The sequence below is a fragment of the Hordeum vulgare genome, chromosome 5H (genome assembly GCF_904849725.1).
Source record: "Hordeum vulgare subsp. vulgare chromosome 5H, MorexV3_pseudomolecules_assembly, whole genome shotgun sequence".
Lineage (NCBI taxonomy): Eukaryota > Viridiplantae > Streptophyta > Magnoliopsida > Poales > Poaceae > Hordeum > Hordeum vulgare.
This window is the reverse complement of record NC_058522.1, coordinates 537,555,302-537,564,284: the sequence shown is the minus strand read 5'-3', so window position 1 is coordinate 537,564,284 and position 8,983 is coordinate 537,555,302. Positions and strand designations below refer to the sequence as shown.

Here is an 8,983-nt window from a genome sequence, read left to right as displayed (position 1 = left end):
ATTCCTATACGCAAGATATACCTCTAAGGTAAGACAAGGCTAGCAGGACCTCCCGACGTGTCGACGACCCCGATAAGAGCCGCGTATCTCAGTCTCAGGACACGCTGGATGGAACTAGCTACAGGTACCAAACCTCAAGTTTCCTTGTGGTGGCCCCGCAGGCAGACCAGTTTGGACCAACACTCATGAGGAGCACTGGCCCGGGTTGTTGATTAAGAAACCTCAGGGTAGCTACTCCCTATGCAGATTATTATTAAGTGATTAGCAAATTAACACCAAAGTTGGGTCCTTCCGGACAAGCCTTAACACTACGCGATTTATCAAGGGGGTCCCCATAACAACCCCGAACGTGTTAGGAGCGATCATTATGGAATCAAACACCGGTAACCGGTAACTAAGGCGGCAATAACGGAACAAAGCACCCGGCAAAAGGCTAGGCCTCCCGTAATTTACCAAGTATATAGGTGCATTAAATAAATAACAGAATTTAATATAATGATATCAAGCTCATGTCATCACATGAGTTTAAAACACCTGCAACTAACAATGCTAACATTAATAGCTGAGCAAGCCTACCTAGCCATACAAGTTTGCTAGGAAAGAGTACGGTGTTTGGGCTCATGGCATATGAAGAGGCAATTTAATTTCAGTGGTAGGCAGCGAGCAATATGACATGGAAACGAAACTAACATAACAAGTCTAGAGATGAAATCAAGGTCATATCATCTTGCCTGTGATATCCTCAGCTTGGAATGGTTCTGGATCGTTCTGCACGTACTCTCCTGACTCCACGTATTCGTTCTCCGCTCCCGGTGCTACCCAACATAAGAATAACAGCCCATGAACAGCAGCACCACAAAATGCAACAATCACATGATGCATGAGATGAAAGTTGAGCATGCACCACTATTTCTATCACTAGCACAAGCAAAATAAACTACAGCAAGTTTCTGGACAGAACTTTGCACTAAGCTATTTTGACATGCATGATAATGACATGAACAGATGCAGCTCGTGAAAACGGTGCAAAACCATATAAAGAACATTGCAAACGGAGCTACGGATCAACGGGAATCAACGAAACAAGATATGAAGCTCTACGTGAAAGATTCAACACCACACTCCCAATTGGCATAAATCTGGTATTCCCAGGTTGCCAAGACATGTAACAACCCAACATGAAGGAAATGGAGCAAGGTATAACACCACAACATCAATTAAACACATACTTTGAACAAAATGGCAAAACTACATAATCTGCCAGAATCTGCATCTTAGCTCTTTGGGAGCTGCATGCAACATAGCTACAGGTCTTCAAACATGACAAATAATATATGTGGCTGTTGCCAACCAAGAACACTACAAGCACCAGCAATAATCACAGAAAAAGGAATTAAAATCTAGAAGATACAAGGCCACAAACTTTCCCAAAACCATCAGATCTCAGGGACTTAGTGAAAATTCCTGCACCTGAGTTTCTGTTTCTGTTCTGAAGCTTTTTGACAGTAATCAAAACACAACCTGCTGGACTCCAAATGACTTGAAAATTTACAGGAAGCTTCACAACCATACCAGGTTAAAAACACTAGCACTGAACTAAGGCTAGTTCTCAACAGAATGACCAGCACATCCTCATCTACAGGGGAAGAAAATGTTTCCAGAATCCCAGACTTAGTGAAATTTTCAGAGTTCAATAATCTGGAATTTTCCAGCCACATGCCACTTTGTTTAGGTATGGTTTGCACACACACAACACCAAGAGGTCATTGACACCACGTACAAACCCCTGCTATTAACACACAAAACCCCATGCCCTTGGGCTCCACCTATACCATGGAATCAAGGACTAAACTTTCAACAAAACTGTAAATGCAACTCGATAAGGTATTCTTCTAAGATGACAATTACATAGGTGGAGTTTCATGTGCACAATGACAAAGTGACATGGGGGTTTGAACCCATGTTTGTGTCATGCACATCAACAACACCAACACATATACCACACTATCACTAGCATCAAGCACAACAAAATATAACTCCTATGCTACAAGAGAGTATGCACACCCTCACATATGGGCATGTGATGGTACACACTCTCACATGCACCACAAGGAACACCCTTGGAGTCATGTCACCCTCAAGGTGCAACCCCCACAAGAATCTACCCATGCTTAACTAGTAAACTCCACCTACACATGCTTATCACAGCTAGCAACCTAGTGCATCACATACACACCAAATACTTGTGGTGAGGGGGAGGCATCCACACCCATAATCACACTCCACAAAATCTGAACATGCAAATAAACTACAAACACAACATAGCCCATCCAAAGCTCATAAGATAGGGCTACACATGCTTAACTAGTGCAATCTCTCACACCTTAAGGCACACCACTTACAAGTAACCAAGACAAATTACACAAACTTCTACCAAGGGTATCTTCACACCACAAAAGTGCAAACATCATAAGTTCACAAGGCTAGCAAAACATCATCTATCACTTCACTAGTGTGCAAAACACACACACAAGAAATCTGCACCTAACTACACTAGCAGGTAGAAGAACTAAAATGCCACTTTGTCTAAGAGTTAGAAAAACAGAAAATAGGCAGTGACAGTAAAGACAACAAAAATGAAACAGGGCTGCAAGAAATGCAAAACAGCAAGGAACATAAGGATAGACAAGAGAAAAAAATAATGGGTAGGTTCTGGGTTCGAACCTGAGACCTACTGCTACTGCACCTGGGTGCAAACCACTCTACTGTGCCCATAAGCTCGACAGAACCGAGCAGCTTAGCAAGGTGACTAGACTGCCGCGCACTATACTGGCCGAGGAAATAAAGCAAGCCAAAAAGGGTGCCGAGGGGGGGATCGAACCCACGACCTCACAACAGGCACAACCACGCACTACCACTGCACTACGAATCGACGTCTGAACTTCTATACGCTGCGAAACAGAAGAGGACACCCCCTGCTCATCTGCTACCAGTGACTGACCGGAACAGGGGAGGTGTCTCGTCGGTGCTGCGAGCCAAATTCAGCTCCGGCTCGTGGAGGGGAGGAGGCCCACACCCACATGAATCCATCCCCGCAATTATCTATGCCCAAGGGGCTCTACAGCGACGTGGCCACGGCGACCTACGGCTCCGGCGACAGGGACAACTCGCCGACGATCTCTACTGCTTCGGCGCCCGATCTAAGACAGGGAGGAAGAAGGAGGTGCACTACCTCGCGTACGAGTCGAGGAGGGAGCGACCGTAGAGGAGGTAGCAGGAAGAAGAGCGCGGTGCGGCGGAGCTTGTCGGAGATGCGTTGTCGTCGGGAAGTAGTGGAAGCAGAGCGGGGGAAGGCGATCCAGCAGCGGAAACGGGTTCCTGGAGACGACCGCGTGCTCCTGGACCTCTCGACGTGGAGGAGAAGGTACCACAGCGACGACGGTGATCTCCTTCACCCGTCGGCCATGGCGGATCCGTCGGCTTACCTTACCGCGACGATAGAGAAAGGAGGGAGAAGGGATCTGGGTGGAGCGGCGGCGGAAGGGGAAACCCTAGCCGAGGCACGGACGCCAAGGGCTTTTATAGGGCGAGAGGGGAAGCAAGGGACGCGCAGCGGTGGCCAGCGTGTGTGCTCTCTCCGGTGAAACAGAGGAGAAAAGAAGAGAGGCTGACCTGTGGGGCCGCCTGCCTCGCTGGAAAGGGGAGGAGGACGACGCCCGCGCGCATGAGGTGGGAAGGAGTGGGCTGGGCCGCGATGGTTTGATTGCCACTGGCGTCAGATAGAGGAGAGGGCCGAGAGGGTTTTGAATCTTTTTAAAAAAATAAACACAGCTAGGATTTAAATCCACTAGCAGTTCTGATGGGGTAAAAATCAAAGCAAAAATGCCCCTGGCCATAAGGAATTGTGGCCTAATAGAATAAAATAGGAAAACAATATTTGGAGCCATTTGGAATAAATGCAAAACAGTAATTAATTTACTGTTTTGGGTTTATTTGCACCTTTAAAATCAAGGAACAAAACAGCAAATACACACATCATCATAACCACAATAAACTCTAATCACAAGACATTTTAGAACAACTTTTGGGAAGATAGAATTTTGAACATGAGATAAAAGGAGGGAAAAGGGTTTGAAATAACAAGGAGCTTTGAAATCCCAAACCACCACTTCTACACAACACACTCCAACATCACCTATGCATCAACACAAGAAATTACAATACCACAACATCACACCTAGCAAGATCACATGCAATCATAACATGACATAGAATCATAAGGTATGGCAAGGATGGTATGGCATGGATGCATGCATGCAAAAGAAGAATAGAAGGTGACACATGAATTCATACATGCATAGAAACTCTCATGACAAAGTCAAGGTGGTCCCACATGGAAGGTTACAAAAAGGGAAAGTCCTACACTTGGGGCATTACACGATGGCGGGCCCGGATTCCAACAAATGGCTTGAAACTATGAAATCTGAGATAGGATCCATGTATGAGAACAAAGTATGGACTTTGGTGGACTTGCCCGATTACCGGCGAGCCATAGAAAATAAATGGATCTTCAAGAAGAAGACTGATGCAAACGGTAATGTAACCGTTTATAAAGCTCGACTTGTCGCAAAGGGTTTTCGACAAATTCGAGGAGTTGACTATGAAGAGACTTTCTCTCCCGTAGCGAAGCTAAAATCAGTCCGAATCATGTTAGCAATTGCCGCCTTTTATGATTATGAAATTTGGCAAATGGACGTCAAAACAGCGTTCCTTAACGGGAACCTTAAGGAAGAGTTCTATATGATGCAACCATAAGGTTTTGTCGATCCTAAGGGTGCTAACAAAGTGTGCAAGCTCCAGTGCTCCATCTATGGGCTGGTGCAAGCATCTCGGAGTTGGAACATTCGCTTTAATGAGGTGATTAAAGCGTTTGGGGTTCATACAGGTTTACGGAGAAGCGTGTCTGTACAAGAAAGTGAGTGGGAGCTCTGTAGCTTTCCTCATACTGTATGTGGATGACATATTATTGATGGGGAACAATACAGAAATGTTGGATAGGATAAAGGCCTATTTGAACAAGAGTTTTTCAATGAAGGACCTTGGAGAAGCTGCATACATATTAGGCATCAAGATATATAGAGATAGATCGAGACGCCTCATAGGTCTTTCGCAAAGTACATACCTTGACAAGATATTGAAGAAGTTCAATATGGAAAACTCAAAGAAAGGGTTCTTGCCAGTTTTACAAGGTATGAGATTGAGTAAGACTCGGTCGCCGACCACGGCAGCAGATAGAGAGAAGATGAGTTTTGTCCCCTACGCTTCAGCCGTAGGCTCCCTAATGTATGCCATGTTGTGTACCAGACTTGATATAAACCTTGCCATAAGTTTGGTAGGGAGGTACCAAAGTGATCCCGGTATGGAACACTGGACAACGGTCAAGAATATCCTTAAGTACCTGAAAAGGACTAAGGAAATGTTTCTCGTTTATGGAGGTGACGAAGAGCTCGTCGTAAAGGGTTACGTCGACGCTAGCTTCGACAAAGATCCGGATGACTCTATGTCACAGACCGGATACGTATATGTTTTGAATGGTGGGGCAGTGAGCTGGTGCAACGGCAAACAAGAAGTCGTGGCAGCATCTACATGTGAAGCGGAGTACATAGCTGCTTCGGAAGCGGTTCATGAAGGAATTTGGATGAAAGAGCTCATCACCGACCTTGGAGTGGTTCCAAGCGCATCGGGTCCAATGACACTCTTCTGTGATAACACTGGGCCATTGCCATAGCCAAGGAGCCCAGGTTTCACCGGAAGACGAAACACATTAAACGCTGCTACAACTCCATCCAGGACCATGTCCAGAGTGGAGTGATAGATATTTGTAAAGTACACACGGATCTGAATATTGCAGACCCGTTGACTAAACCTCTTCCATGAGCAAAACATGATCAACACCATAATGCTATGGGTGTTCGATACATCACAATGTAACTAGATTATTGACTCTAGTGCAAGTGGGAGACTGTTGGAAATATGCCCTAGAGGCAATAATAAAATGGTTATTATCATATTTCCTTGTTCATGATAATCGTCTATAGTTCATGCTATAATTGTATTAACAGGAAACAGTAATACATGTGTGAATAAATAGATCACAATGTGTCCCTGGCAAGCCTCTAGTTGGCTAGCTCGTTAGTCAATAGATGATCATGGTTTCCTGATCATGGGCATTAGATGTCATTGATAACGGGATCACATCATTGGTAGAATGATGTGATGGACAAGACCCAATCCTAAGCATAGCACTAGATTGCATTGTTCGTATGCTAAAGCTTTTCTAGTGTCAAGTGTCTTTTCCTTCGACCGTGAGATTGTGCAACTCCCGGATACCGTAGGAGTGCTTTGGGTGTATCAAACGTCACAACGTAACTGGGTGACTATAAAGGTGCACTACGGGTATCTCTGAAAGTGTTTGTTGGGTTGGTACGAATCGAGATCGGGATTTGTCACTCCGTGTGACGGAGAGGTATCTCTGGGCCCACTCGGTAGAACATCATCATGAGCTCAATGTGATTAAGGAGTTATTCACATGATGACGTGCTACGGAACGAGTAAAGAGACTTACCGGTAACAAGATTGAACAAGGTATAGGTATACCGACGATCGAATCTCGGGCAAGTTCTATACCGACAGACAAAGGGAATCGTATACTGGATTGATTGAATCCTTGACATCGTGGTTCATCCGATGAGATCATCGTGGATCAAGTGGGAGCCACCATGGGTATCCAGACCCCGCTGATGGTTATTTGCTGGAGAGGTGTCTCGGTCATGTCTGCCTGTCTCCCGAACCCGTAGGGTCTACACACTTAAGGTTCGATGACACTAGGGTTATAGGGAATTGTTATACGAGGTTACCAAAAGTTGTTCGGAGTCCCGGATGAGATCCCGAACGTCACGAAGAGCTTCAGAATGTTCCGGAGGTAAAGATTGATATATAGGATGGATGGGTTCGGACGCCAAACGTGTTTCGGGCGTCACCGGTAACATACCGGGACCACCGGAGGTGGCCCGGGGGTCCACCAAAGGGGGGCAACGACCCCATGAGGCTAGATGGGCCAAGTGCGGGAGGGAACCAGCCCCTAGGTGGACTGGTGCACCTCCCACACCCAGCCCAATGCGCAAGTGGTGGGGAGAGGGGGCAACCCTAGGCGCAGGTGGGCCTTAGGCCCACCAGGTGGTGCGCCACCCCCTCCCACCCTAGCCGCCGCCCCCCTCTCCCATCTGGTGGCTGCCGGCCCCTAGGGAGGGAACCCTAGGGGTGGCGCAGCCCTCCCCCTCCTCCTATAAATAGAAAGGGGTTTTGGCCATTGGGGGACACGGTTTTCTCTCTCTCTCGGCGCAGCCCTGCCCTTCTTTCTCCTCCTCTCTGCCAGTGCTTGGCGAAGCCCTGCCGGGAGACCTCGTCTCTCCATCGACACCACGCCGTCGTGCTGCTGGAGTTCTTCCCCAACCTCTCCCTCCTCCTTGCTGGATCAAGGTGCGGGAGACGTCACTGGGCTGCACGTGTGTTGAACGCGGAGGTGTCGTAGTTCGGCACTAGATCAGAATCACACCGCGATCTGAATCGCCGCGAGTACGACTCCATCAACCGCGTTCTAGTAACGCTTCCGCTTAGCGATCTTCAAAGGTATGAAGATGCTCTTACCCCTCTCTCGTTGGTGGTCTTTCCATATGAAGATCTGAATGTGCGTACGAAAAATTTGAATTTATGCTACGTTACCCAACAGTAGCTTCATGACATTTCAGCTCATATAGTTTTTTTTATATAAGAGAGATTCCGTAGTTTAATAGAACACATCGTGAATAATTATCTTAGCGGAAGTAGTCAGTGAATGATTTAAAAGAGAGACTCTTCCCTGATCCAACCAATTTGGTTTGATTTAAGTTTCGGTTTCTCCAAATGCTTCATCATTCGATGTTATTTACTGGGTTCTGTGCGGTGCAGCTGATCCACTTCATGAACTCGCTCCTGCTGCTGAGCAACCTCAACCACGTGGTCATCATCGCCGTGGGTGTCAGCTCTTGCACCTACGTCTTCGACTCGGGCAATGCTGGTGCCTCCGGCACAACAGATGTTGCTGAAACCTAGGGCAAGGCGAGCCGCAAGTTGGAGGAGTTCATTAAGCAAGACGCCCGTGAGACTGCCGGCAATGGCACCGTTGCTGAGGGCGGTGCGGCGTCGCTGTTTTCTGACGCGCTGTCCCTTGCTCTGTGTTGTATCCTAGGATCTTGTTTCTTGCTCGTTGTGCATTGGCCTCTTTACCTTGGTGCATCTGTGTCCTTAATATGTGATATTCAGATATACAGAGGATTTTTTGATCTGGTACTCGGCATCCGCAACCTCGGGTGAGTATCTTTTTTTTCAGTTATACTTAGTTTCGATGCCTTTTTGGTAGATTTATTACTCATGATGTACAAGGGTAAATGTATTAGTTAGGAATGCAATGAACAGAATTGACTGGCAATAGTCTGGCTTCTAGTTGATTATACGTTTTTTAGATTTGTTCTTTTGAATTCTTAGCAATATTCTTACACATAAAATGCCTTAGCACCATGTCTTATGCTAACATGAAATACAGATTTTGTGCGTGCAGGGTTCTCCTGACGGACCTGAACAGTACGCATACTGGTTCATCAGTACTGTATTTGTATGTACATATATATTTTCCTGTACTTATTCTTACTTAACCAGATTATCTGTAAATATGTGGCTGTGATGAATTCGATATTTTCAGCTCAACGATCCATGGTATTACTTGAACTGCCCTTATTATTTGGCAATATTTGGATTTAGACTCCTTGGTGGTTTCTTGTTATTGTGATTACTTTGCATTCTGTTACTTTTCAAGTTGTGGTAATCTTAATAAGTTTGAACTGCAAGCAGCAGTACCTTGTGACATGTCGACATACATCACTACGTA

At 46.1% G+C, this 8,983-nt stretch overlaps 1 pseudogene; it reads left to right on the top strand.

The window, feature by feature from the left end:
* Window positions 1-3,080: 3,080 nt before the first annotated feature.
* On the top strand, window positions 3,081-8,983 carry LOC123397182 (annotated as a pseudogene).